The sequence below is a fragment of the Myiozetetes cayanensis genome, unplaced genomic scaffold (assembly GCF_022539395.1).
Source record: "Myiozetetes cayanensis isolate MyiCay16 unplaced genomic scaffold, myiCay2020 scf1, whole genome shotgun sequence".
In the NCBI taxonomy this organism is placed as follows: Eukaryota; Metazoa; Chordata; class Aves; order Passeriformes; family Tyrannidae; genus Myiozetetes; species Myiozetetes cayanensis.
The window spans coordinates 46,743,703-46,754,725 of NW_026086604.1; positions in this window are offsets into that span (position 1 = coordinate 46,743,703).

Consider the following 11,023-nt stretch of genomic DNA (forward strand, 5'->3'; position numbering starts at 1 on the left):
TGACATCTCTGCCCTGCTAGAGAATGTGACAGGAATCCACGTTGTTTCTAATCGTTTGAAGTCCCTTGTCTCTCAAGTCAAACTATGCCACAGTACAGCAAACAGCAAATGATGCCTGAGGGGACGTTGTGAACCTGACCATGGAAAGAGCCTGTGAACCTCTGAGGGAGCATCTCTTCTCCTGGGATCTCTCCAAAGGATACAACACTGCTATGTCCAGCTACAGCTTGTTTTTATAGGTGCCAGTACACTAAATAAGGCCAGTTCATGGGAGAAATGCAGGTTTAGTTTAACTTCTTTTCACCAAACTCCTGTCTGAAATAAAGTGTTCTTGACAGTATGTGAGGGTGTGTGAGCACACCCCGTTCAGGATAGGGTGGAACCAGGATGTTGCCTGCCTGAGAATGCGAAGCTGCCACTTGGCAAAGCACACAACCCCTGGCAACATGCCCAGAAAACTAGAGCACCCCACAAAAGAAATAAAACAAACAAACAAAAAAATGCAAGCAGAAAAGAGCTCTCAAACAGGCTTCCTTACTTGGGCCAGAGAGGTAGGTTTGGATTTTGGTTGTGGGGTTTTTTTTGTTTGTTTGTTTTTGTTTGTTTGGCTTGTTTTTGTTTTGTTTTGTTTTTATCTTGACATTCTCCTGTAGGGAAAAGCCAAAGACAGAGAAAACACTTCATGCCTACCCATCTCCCCTTTGGCTACATCTCCTAGGACAGTCCACTCACACTCCTTGAATCTTTTTTTTTTTTTTTTTTTCCCTTGATAAGAGAGCATTTAGGCTCAAAGTTTAGGCTTGGAATCTGCCCTGAAATTGCCATTGTACCTGCTTTCTTTGGATAAGCTGGTCACCTCAGGAACTGGCAGCACCTTATTGCATCAGGCTATCTGTTCTGACACTAGACTTCCTGTAGTCAACACTTCAAAACTCTGCCCCTGCACCGCTTCTGTTCTCTTTGGTGTCCACCCTGTAATATTAACATGGAAATGGCTTTCTAAACTCCATCATGGTGAATGTTGCCAAGGTGTGTGCAGCTCCTCATCTGGGTCCAGGCTGGATTTTGGCAGACAGGGCTAGGGAAATACAAAGAGTGCATGTGACTCATAGTGCGCCTCTCTGTGGATACAAAGCTGTCTCTGGCTCTGTGATAATCTCGTGATTCTTCACCATCTCCAGCATGTGAGGATGGAGGCAAAGGGCGGATGCAAAAGAAGAGGTCAAAAGAACATGCAAGATATCTGAGGCAAAATGAGGTAGGCGACTGGAAATGGCTGCAATACAGAGATTAAAGGGGCTCTGATTTGAATGTCCAGTTAAAGAACATCAGTGACTGGCAACAACAACCTGGAGACTAAAAAATGACAAGAAGTTGAGAACTGGCTGATGACGTTTGTTCTGACAGTATCGGAACAAGTCCATGTCCCACCCAAACAGAGTTAAATTGTTTAAAACATAATTCAGCCAAAAGGGTGACCTTTTTAACCATAATGTTTAACAGTATGTGACTGCCAACTTCTGATCTGATTCAAGAAGTCCTCAAGCCAAATTTACTGTGTCCCCATATTACAGCTCCTTAAAATATCGTCAGAGTTTTTCTTTGCATATTTCTCATCTGACTGGTGGTCTGGCGCTATCTGGGTTATACAATTCAAACTAGCCATGGCCTGAGGTGACTAGATTTTCAGGGAAGGGTTTCATGTAAGATCCATCTGCAGTCTTTGAACACTACAGTTTGCATTGAGCTGCTCAATTGCACCAATTAGGGTCATTCACAAGTGTAATTATGGAATAATATTTGAGCTGCTTTTTCAGAAACAAAATCCAAAAATGAAAATTTATAAATGCTTGAAAAGTCAAAGGAAGAAAGCATTAATTTTTTTTTTATTTTCTCTTTTAGTGGGAGAACTTTTCCAGTAACAGACACAAAATGAACAATTAACCTTTATATAGCACTTTTCAACCTCTGCTTTTACAGTATTTTACGAAAGTGCTCAAGTATCACTGGCAGGAAATCTGAATCAATCCCAGTGGAATTACTTGTTGTAGCTCTGCCAAAGAGGCAAAAGCAGAATTAAAAGCCATTAACTGCCTTATCTCTTAATTCTCTGCACAGGCTCTAACTGCTGTGATCTATGTTGTCTGTACTGAGACAGAAAGGTGAAAAATGCTCTCTATGGTCCCCAGACCCCAGTAAGGATCAAAATATTACTGCATTAATCAAATGGTATTGTATAAATCAAACACACCATTCTTATTTTAAAATTATCTTTAACATCTTTAAACCATGAAATAAATTCATATTTGATTGAGCCCTTACAAATTATTCTTTATAATAGCTTATATACTGCAAACATTTGTTTATTAATTGAAAGAAGCTTTTGCTCAAAGAGTTCTTCATATTTTGATCAGCTTGTGGGAATCTTAGTTACATTGGAGAAGGCTCCCTTTGGTTTTGTCAATGGCAACGTTGGAAGCTACTGTAAGTTGTATCCACAGGGTGTTCCTTCCTCGTGTACACTTCCAGACCACCAAAGGTTTTTTACTTCAATTCCTTACATCTATTTTGTTTGGGTTTTGTTTTGTTGGGTTGTTTTTTTTTTTTTTTCCTAGAAACAATGCATGCTCAGTGTTGTCTAAGTTAAAGTATCATTAAACATTTTTTATGTGATTTATTAAGGCAACACAATTCCTGACAGGCAAGGAACTGTGGATGTTTCAGAGGGCTCTGCTGAACTGTTTGGATGGCCTGAGATTCACTGGTGTCCTGTCCATCCACTGATCACACTCTGCAGTTGCAGCATGAGGTAGCTCATTTCTCAAGGAGGACTTCACGACATCATTGCAGTGCAACAAAGTAACTGTTAGTCCATAATCAAGGGGATAAAAAAAGCTCTAACTAGAAACTGTTTGCAACATTTCACAATGTCTAATGCATAATAGTAGAACTCTTAAGTGTCAAGCTGGCTCAGTTAGAAGACATTTAAGCATCAGGACTTGATCTCAGGTCCACTGTTGATACTAGCAAATGCTTTGAAGGTAGAGAAAGGAGTGTCTTATTGTTATAATTGCTGTCCTTTGGCTGAAATACCTAAACAAATTGCATTTTTTTCTGCTGAGAGCTGTTTATCCCAACGTAAATGTGGATACAAACAAACAGAAGATAACTGGTGTTTTCAAAGCCTAAACGTCCATTCTAGCTTCCCCAGTTTGGTTCTCAAACTACAGAGGCCAAGCCTTTCCAGTTCCAAACTATCATTACTTCACCTCGTTGGAAGCCACTTGGGATTTGTTTGGGTCTTTTTAATGCCATTCCCATAACTGAAAAGTAGTGGGGAAAAAAAATCATCTACTCTGTGACTTGCCAGGAGGATGGCAAATAACTTCTAGATAAATGTGAATGGAGTCCCCACTGAAATCAGCAAATGTGAGCTGCAACTGACAGGTTAAGTAAGAATGGAGTTTTACTCCAAGGGCTTTTATCTGTGGGATGGCCAATGCTCAAAGGCGTGAATTTGGGCCAGAGGAGTACTAAACACACTCTAATGGACAGCCTATCCACCTAAGCTTGGGGTTTTCAGTGTTTCAGGGTTATTTGTGTACATCTAAAAATCACCTAATACACTAGCTCATAGAAGTCTAGCTGTCCAATACAAAACAATCACAAAACAAGGATCTATACCATTTATGTTAAATTTTCAAGGGAGTCAGGCCGTGCTGCTGTAACGTGGCTTTCTTCCCCTTAAATCTGAAGACTTTCCATGATATGTTATTAGGCAAAGGCTTTGGAGCTCTCAGCACTGAAGGCAGTGTCAGGAAGCGCTTGGCTCATAGCCTCCTGCTGCTAAAAGGTGTTTCAGTCTCCTGGTGGTCTCCTGATGACAGAAGTTGTCTAGTGACAGTCATCATTTAGCAAAATCTGGTTCTCAGTATCCTTTCTAGGTACCGAGAAAATGCACAGCTGAACTCCCCTTGGTGTTTCTCTTCCCTCATTAATGTTCCTGTACAGCTCTGAAACCGTTCCTGTTACGTAGCTTTTCAGTTTGTGTTCTCTTGCAAGGACAAGCTTACCTTTTCATTTATGAGCTGACTCTTTTCACCAATAATAACACGATGAAAACTTTTACTAAAAAAAACAAAGGGTTAAATTTTTTTCTGGTTGGCCCCAAGTGACCCTCTGTTCCCACTGCTTTTGAAATTACTGGAGTTTGCTTAGCCTGAAAAATTACAGCTATAGGAAAAGTTATGCTTCACTGATCTATTTTAAAAAGGAACAGCAGAATTTTAAAAATAGAATCCTTTTTTTTTTTTTTTCCTCTCCTGACTGTGGCATCTCTAACCCAAGTATGTTGATGCAATTTCCAAAGCATTAAGAAATGTCTTAGGTCACATTTAAGTCAGGTCAGCCAAATCCAGGATCAGTGAAAAAATGAGTTGTTCATCTGGTCTGGAATGAGATCTTTCTTCCCATCATTCTTAGTTATAAAGATATCTTTTGTGTGGTTGAAGCTAAATTTAAGCCCAGTCTGAGTGTATTTGTGTACTATCTAGGCGTGTTTTATGCATCAGCAGCACACTGCATTACTAGTCTGCACACACAATTAGGGCTTTATGATCTTTGAAGTCAGTTAATAAAAAGATTTATATATTTGCAACAATAAAAGTCTGGGAAGTAATAGGAATAGGCGTTTCTTAGAGCTAGAGTCTGATTCTCCTTTGGCTCCCTGCCTTCAGGTGGACTTAGTCCTCACCCTGATTTGAGCACCAGAAGAAGAGAAGAAAATCCATCCCTGAATGCATGCCTAGGGAGCTCTTCTTTTGTAGACATTGCTTTTCTTCCAAACCGTAGTCCTGTGGAGCGAAGAGCACTGCAAGAGAGACCAGATTCTGCCATGGGTATTAAACTGTGCGGCGTGATTCTTCTGATGAATTCACAGCAGCTTCTTCAAGACTGGGACTGGGTCCGGCTCTGGTAAGCAATGTCGGAAGGAGTGAACCCGGCCCTGATGGGCTGCTCCCAAGAGGGCCAGTTTGCACAGGGGTCTCCTGCCTGCTTGCCGGCGATGCTCCACCCAGCAGGCGGGAGGGAGGTCACACCTGGATGCAGGAATGAAAGTCACACTCAGAGAAGTGTGGATTGAATGAAGGAAACGGTAATAATAATGGCCAGTCTTCGCGAGCGAAGATCCGGGGAAGGTCTTTCCACCTTCCAGCCTGCGCATTGGATTTTTTAGGTGAGACACAGTGTGCGCGGAACTGAGCCCACCCTTTAATCCTAAGGTTCATCTGCCGGGGCCAAGCGAGCTTGGACGGTGGCAGCGAGGTCCTTAGGACGTAGATGGGTTGCCTTTAAGGGCTAACGAGCCCCACCTGCCCGGGAGTGGCCCTGACCGGGAATCGAACCCGGGTCTCCGCGGTGATAGCGCGGCGCCTTTACCCCCTAGACCACCAGGGGCTCCAAAGGAAACGGTAAGGTGAAAACATACTGATTTAATACATGCATTACTATTTTGCAAAGAACCGTCTCACAGACTGTTTTTTTTCTCTACTAAAGCGTTCAGCTACTGCAATAGGATTTAAAAGTATGAGTTGAACTTTAACAGATCTATAGTAGCAGTTAACTAGCAAAGGAAAGTCCATGTCTAGCTGTTTCCTGCTGCCACAATGTTTTGATAACAATGGTACACAAAGAGTTGTTTTGTTTAGCATGCACCATATTATTGCATTTCAGACAAAGTCTTGATTCTCTAAGTCCAAGACAAAGTCTCAATTCTCTCCATTTGAGACAAAATCTCAGGACAAAAAATATGGACTTGAAATGTCCCAAACTACAGAGGAGTAAGGAATCAGATTAGCATGAATTTCTGCTTCTAGATACAATGAAAACAAAGATAAGGCAAATATGTATTTTTTTAATTGGAGGGACTAATTTAGGAAAGATTTTGTACCTCATCATTCCCTGTGTAATTATGAAATCAGAAAAATGAAAATATTCTTCCTATACTCTACACACACACTGTAAGTACCCCAGGCAGACCTGTTCTTACTGTGCTGAGATTTGTTTTCCTACAGCACCGAGTTTCCCTTCAAGAGCTCACGGGCACGGAGAGAACCTTTGTTTACCACCCCCAGGTGCAAACCTCATTAACTAATGTTTACTTTGGTGTTTTCAGTTTTCAGTAATGACCCGGGTTAATGGATAGTGAAGACGGTGGTGGGGAGAATGGAAAGGAAAATTCAGGAGCTGGTTTTACATCTTTGAGTTTTGCAGGCTCAGAGGCAAAAGGGCAATCAGCCATTTAGCTATACAAAAAAAAGAAACCCCAGCCCTTACAGTTGATGACGCTCCTACCCTGGATTTGTTTTGTTTGGTTTTTTTTCAGGATGGTGTGAAACAAAGAACAGCCAGCCCCCTGACTTTTTGCAAGTTAGAAATGCTGTACAAAATTCTACTTTTGACACCAGAAAATGCTTTCTCCTGTTGTTCAGAGTGACTCCAGATGCTGACGTACTTAGTACACAGCACAACTAACCCAACTGGAATGAAAAAGCAAGGTAATTGAGTTTACACTCATTTGTCAATATTCCTAAGGGACAGACTGTTCAGCCTGCCAAGTTTGCTCTGCTTATGCCTGCAGAGTGTGAACTTAAACTGAATGGAGATTCCCACAGTAGATTCTCCCCAGTGAATAGGGGATCTCTGCTGCTGTAATCTGTTAGAGGTGGTGCGACCACTTCTGTCATAACCTTTCTCCATGTCCCACATCTCCATATTAGGAGATGGGCTGAATGTTTGGCAAGAAAAGAAAGAAAAGGTTGGGTAGAACTGAGTTTTAATGCATCAGGCTTTCCCCTGTCCCAAGTCCCATTTTCAGAGGACAAAACATCAGCTTCTTCCTAGGCTTTTTTATGCTTCTCAGTATTATAATATGAGGGCTTCACATACACGTATTTCTTTATCTTTCTATTCCAGTGAAAGACTGTCATCCCTATATGTGAAATAGAACATGAAGATCAAAGCAAAAAGTTTCTTTTAACTTTGGGTGAGCAGTCTGGGACAGTTGTGAGAGGACTTTTAGAACCATAGAGTCATAGAATATCCTGAGTTGGAAGGAACCCACAAAGATCATCGAGTCCAACTCCTGGTCCTGCACAGGACAACTCCAAGGGCACTGTCGAAGTGCTTCTTGCACTCTGGCAGGCTTGGTGCTGTGACCATTTATCTGGGGAGCCTGTTCCAGTGCCCAGCCACTATCTGGGTAAAAAAGTTTTTCCTAATATCCAACCTAAAACGTCCCTGACACAGCTCCATGCCATTCCCTCAGGTCTTGCCACTGGTCACCAGAGAGAAGAGATCAAGCACCTGCCTCTCAGCTTCGCCTTGTGAGGAAGCTGTAGACTGCTGTTAGGTCTCCCCTCAGTCTCCTCTTCTCCAGGCTGAACAGACCAAGTGACCTCAGTTGCTCCTCATATGGCTTTGGCTCTTGGCCTTTCATCATCTTCTTTGCCCTCCTTTGGACAGTCTCTAAGAGCTTAATATCTTTCTTATATGGTGGCACTCAAAACTGCACACAATATTCAAGGTGAGGCCACACCAGTGCAGAGCAGAGCAGGACAATCCCCTCCCTCGACCTGGCTGGCGATGCTTTGCCTGATGCCCCTCCAGACACAGCTGGCCCTCCTGGCTGCCAGGCACTGCTGATTCGTATTCAACTTGCCATTGACCAGGACCCCCAGGTCCCTTTCCACAGTGCTGCTCTCCACCCTCTTGTTCCCCCAGTTTTCAAATAACTTGGCATTTTTTACTTTAAATAGCCCTGTATTTGACTAATCACTAAACTGGCCTTCACTTAGGACATTTCCATAGGGGATCTCCCTGTAGCTAGACCATAAAAACAGCAGCAATCTCCATCCCAAATATGGGAGCAAGTCAACACCTGTAGCAGAGCAGACATACAAGACATGTGTGAGAGAAGAAACAGCTATGGCCAACATTCAGTACATATATTCAGGAAATACTTGATAGAAAAGCAGAAAAGATGGGAGAATTTGTAAAACAAAGGAACAAAAGAATATTCGATCCTCTGGTCTGGCAGGAAACCAGGGAATGTGTCTCTGATGAAAAGTGAAACTAAGAGCCTCTTTAGGTGAGGTCTGGGTGGCAGGAGCTGGTAAAGACAAACAAAGGAACTGCCTCCTGATGTTTGGCTTCTGTTCCATCTGAGGAAACAGTCTTGTAGCCAACTCAAAGGAAAAGTGGCTCCACCACAAACAACCCTTAGCACATTGGCTCCAATGCCATCTTAAGGCACAAGTGTGCACAGACAAAAATATCTGGCCCCCAACTGGAAAGGCAGGCCCCAAAAGCAGCTGCCAGTGCACAGCACGTTTGGCGATAGGTGGGCTGGATTCACTGTGTGCACACTATGAAGCTGGCATAGACAGGTGCAGCAAATCTTACACGTCAAATTTAAAACAGGGAGGACTCAAAAAATACAAGTATGGGGAGTCAGGATGCTTTGTGCATACAGACCAGTCACCTTCATACGTGTACCATGCCCAGGGCTGCTTAGCTGGGCTCCCCTTCCTGAGCTCTCCTGCTTGTGTTGCTATCAAGTGTCTCACTGATGAACCTGGCCTGGCCAGTGGCAAGCTGTAGTTTCCCCCATGGTCCATTGTGAGAACTGGAGTTTCACCATGGGTAGTGGTGTCTGTGATGAGTAAGGAACCTTGCAGATAGGCAGAAACCAGTCCTGATGAACCAGAACTCAAGCCATGTCACCAAGTGTAAGCAGAACTTGTTGGCCCAAGCCTCCTGCAAAGAAGACAGGAAAGACTTAAAAGAACTGTGGGCAAGAGGGAGGGGGCCACACACACAGAGAAAACCAAGTCAGAGTGCCAATAGTTGAGCCCCTGAGACATTCTGAGCTCAAGAGGCTACAGGTCTAGCTGCTGAGCCTCTTGCTTCTTTGCTTTCCCACGAATGAAGGACACTTGTGCTGGCACCAGCACATCTAGGACCAGAAACCACAATTAGAGACCTCCCTCTTCAGATATTCGTAGGGATCCTCTGTTTGTACCTCAAAGCAGGTGGTAAGAAGAGGATCATCTCCTGCTATTCATAAGCATGCTGTGCAGTGGCACCTGGAAGTAAATACCAGAGTGCCCTAGTCAGGGTGGGGTACATGTATGAAGAATCTCAGACCATGCAGTGGCATCTCCTTGTGTTTAAGGGGTTTTGGGCATGGTAACAGGACCACGTGGCAGATTTCCAAGGGTCCTGGATGTGCTCTACGGGGCTTGGTGTGCCCTTCCTCGTCTGACAGCCCTTGCTGCTGTGGGATCTTCTGTTACTCCCTTGCCTCGGGCAGCCATTGCCTCCAGTGAGAAACAGGGAAATGGGAGAGGCAAATGAGTGAGAAAGGGGTAAACAGTATTTTGCCCAAACTAAAATGGGGAATGTCCTTGCTCAGCAGTTGTTCTTAGCTACCTCAGTGTCCCAGGGTAAGCTCCCTTCAAAAAAACAGAAACTGATCCAGGCCAACATCTTCTGTAAGAGAGAGCAAAGAGGAGACTAGGACAGGAGAGCAAACAAACTCACCCCTTTTCAGGCTGTGTTCCTCAGATTTTATTGCTCATCTTCAGTTCAGCCCAAGGGAATAATGGCATTTTCCTCACTTTGTACAGTGCAGGAGGAGAGCAACTGGGTTTAAAGCCTCTGGCAATTCCTCTGAGGGTGGATATATATTCTCCCAAAACAAGGATTCTTCCTTCCTGGGAAAGCAAAGACAGCAGTCCAAACTGGAGTTGAAGAATCAAGTGTATTTACATAAAATAAATAATGAGTGCAATTTATGATTGGGTAAGTTATAGTAATAAAATAAGAACTATTTATGCAAACCAAAATTCTTAACCTCCCAGAGGCAAGTATTCAGTGCATGGAGAAACTCTTTCAAGGTGCACAGCAGACCTGATAGCAAGAAACAGGAGCTCCATACTTTCTCCAGGAAGGTGTAAGAGGAACAGGCCAGTAAAACTGGAAGTACTTCAAGGAGTTTTCCTAGCTGTTAGCATGGGTTACCATGCTCTGGCTATTATCCCCAGCTCCCGGCAGAGTTGCTGGTCACTTTGCCCCAGTAGGAAGGTTCTCGCTGCCAGTTTCTGTTGTGCTTTGCTGCCACAGTCACTTCTTCCCCCCACTCATATGAATTGCTGCAGAGCAGGGAGAAAGACAGCAGTCCAGAGGCGGACAAACTAAAAGGCAGCAAGGAGCCTTGTGGTCTACCTGGTTTCTTTTCCTTCTTTCTCCAAGCCAGAAGGTTCCTGAGCATGAGCAAGGCAAAATGTCACTTGGCATCAGTGCCATAGATAAATGTTGGTGTTTTTCCTGGCAGTTAGAAAGAAAATGTTTCCAAGTGTCCAAGGAGACTTTGCTCTTAGAGGATGGCCTCCCTGCTGTGTAGGTTTCTCACCGGTTGTGCTTTCTGCTGGCTGTGCATTCCCCAAAGAGTAGGTGAAAGGGGTTTTTCTCCCTGCAATTGTGGCAGGGGAGTCCGAAGAGCTGCTCTGGTGCTGGGGGTAAAGCTGCTCCCTGGTATGAGCTCCCCAGGAAGTGCTGAACATAGGGACATGAATGCACATGGGAAAGAGCAGGCGCAGCAAGGTGTTCTGCCCGATAAAGTCACCTCAAGCTCTGTTGTCACTATGGGATATGCTTACAAAAAAGAGCAGGCTAATGTGATTCAGAACAGTCAGAGAAGACAATTTACAGACCTGCCTCTTTTGAATGCTGCAGAAAAAAGGAAAAGCCTTATGGCAAGTTGGAGCAGCCTGTGAAGTGTAGTAGGATAAATAACTCCATGCAAACAGCAGTTGAAACAAAAACAGGATCAACAGCTGCTCTCCCCACCTCACAACTTGTCCTGCCTACTCCAGGCTGAGCTCCAGGCTGATGCCAAGTTCTCTTGCTTTGGAAGAAAATGCTTAACAGTTTCATCAACTGAGATTGCTGGACAGCAACT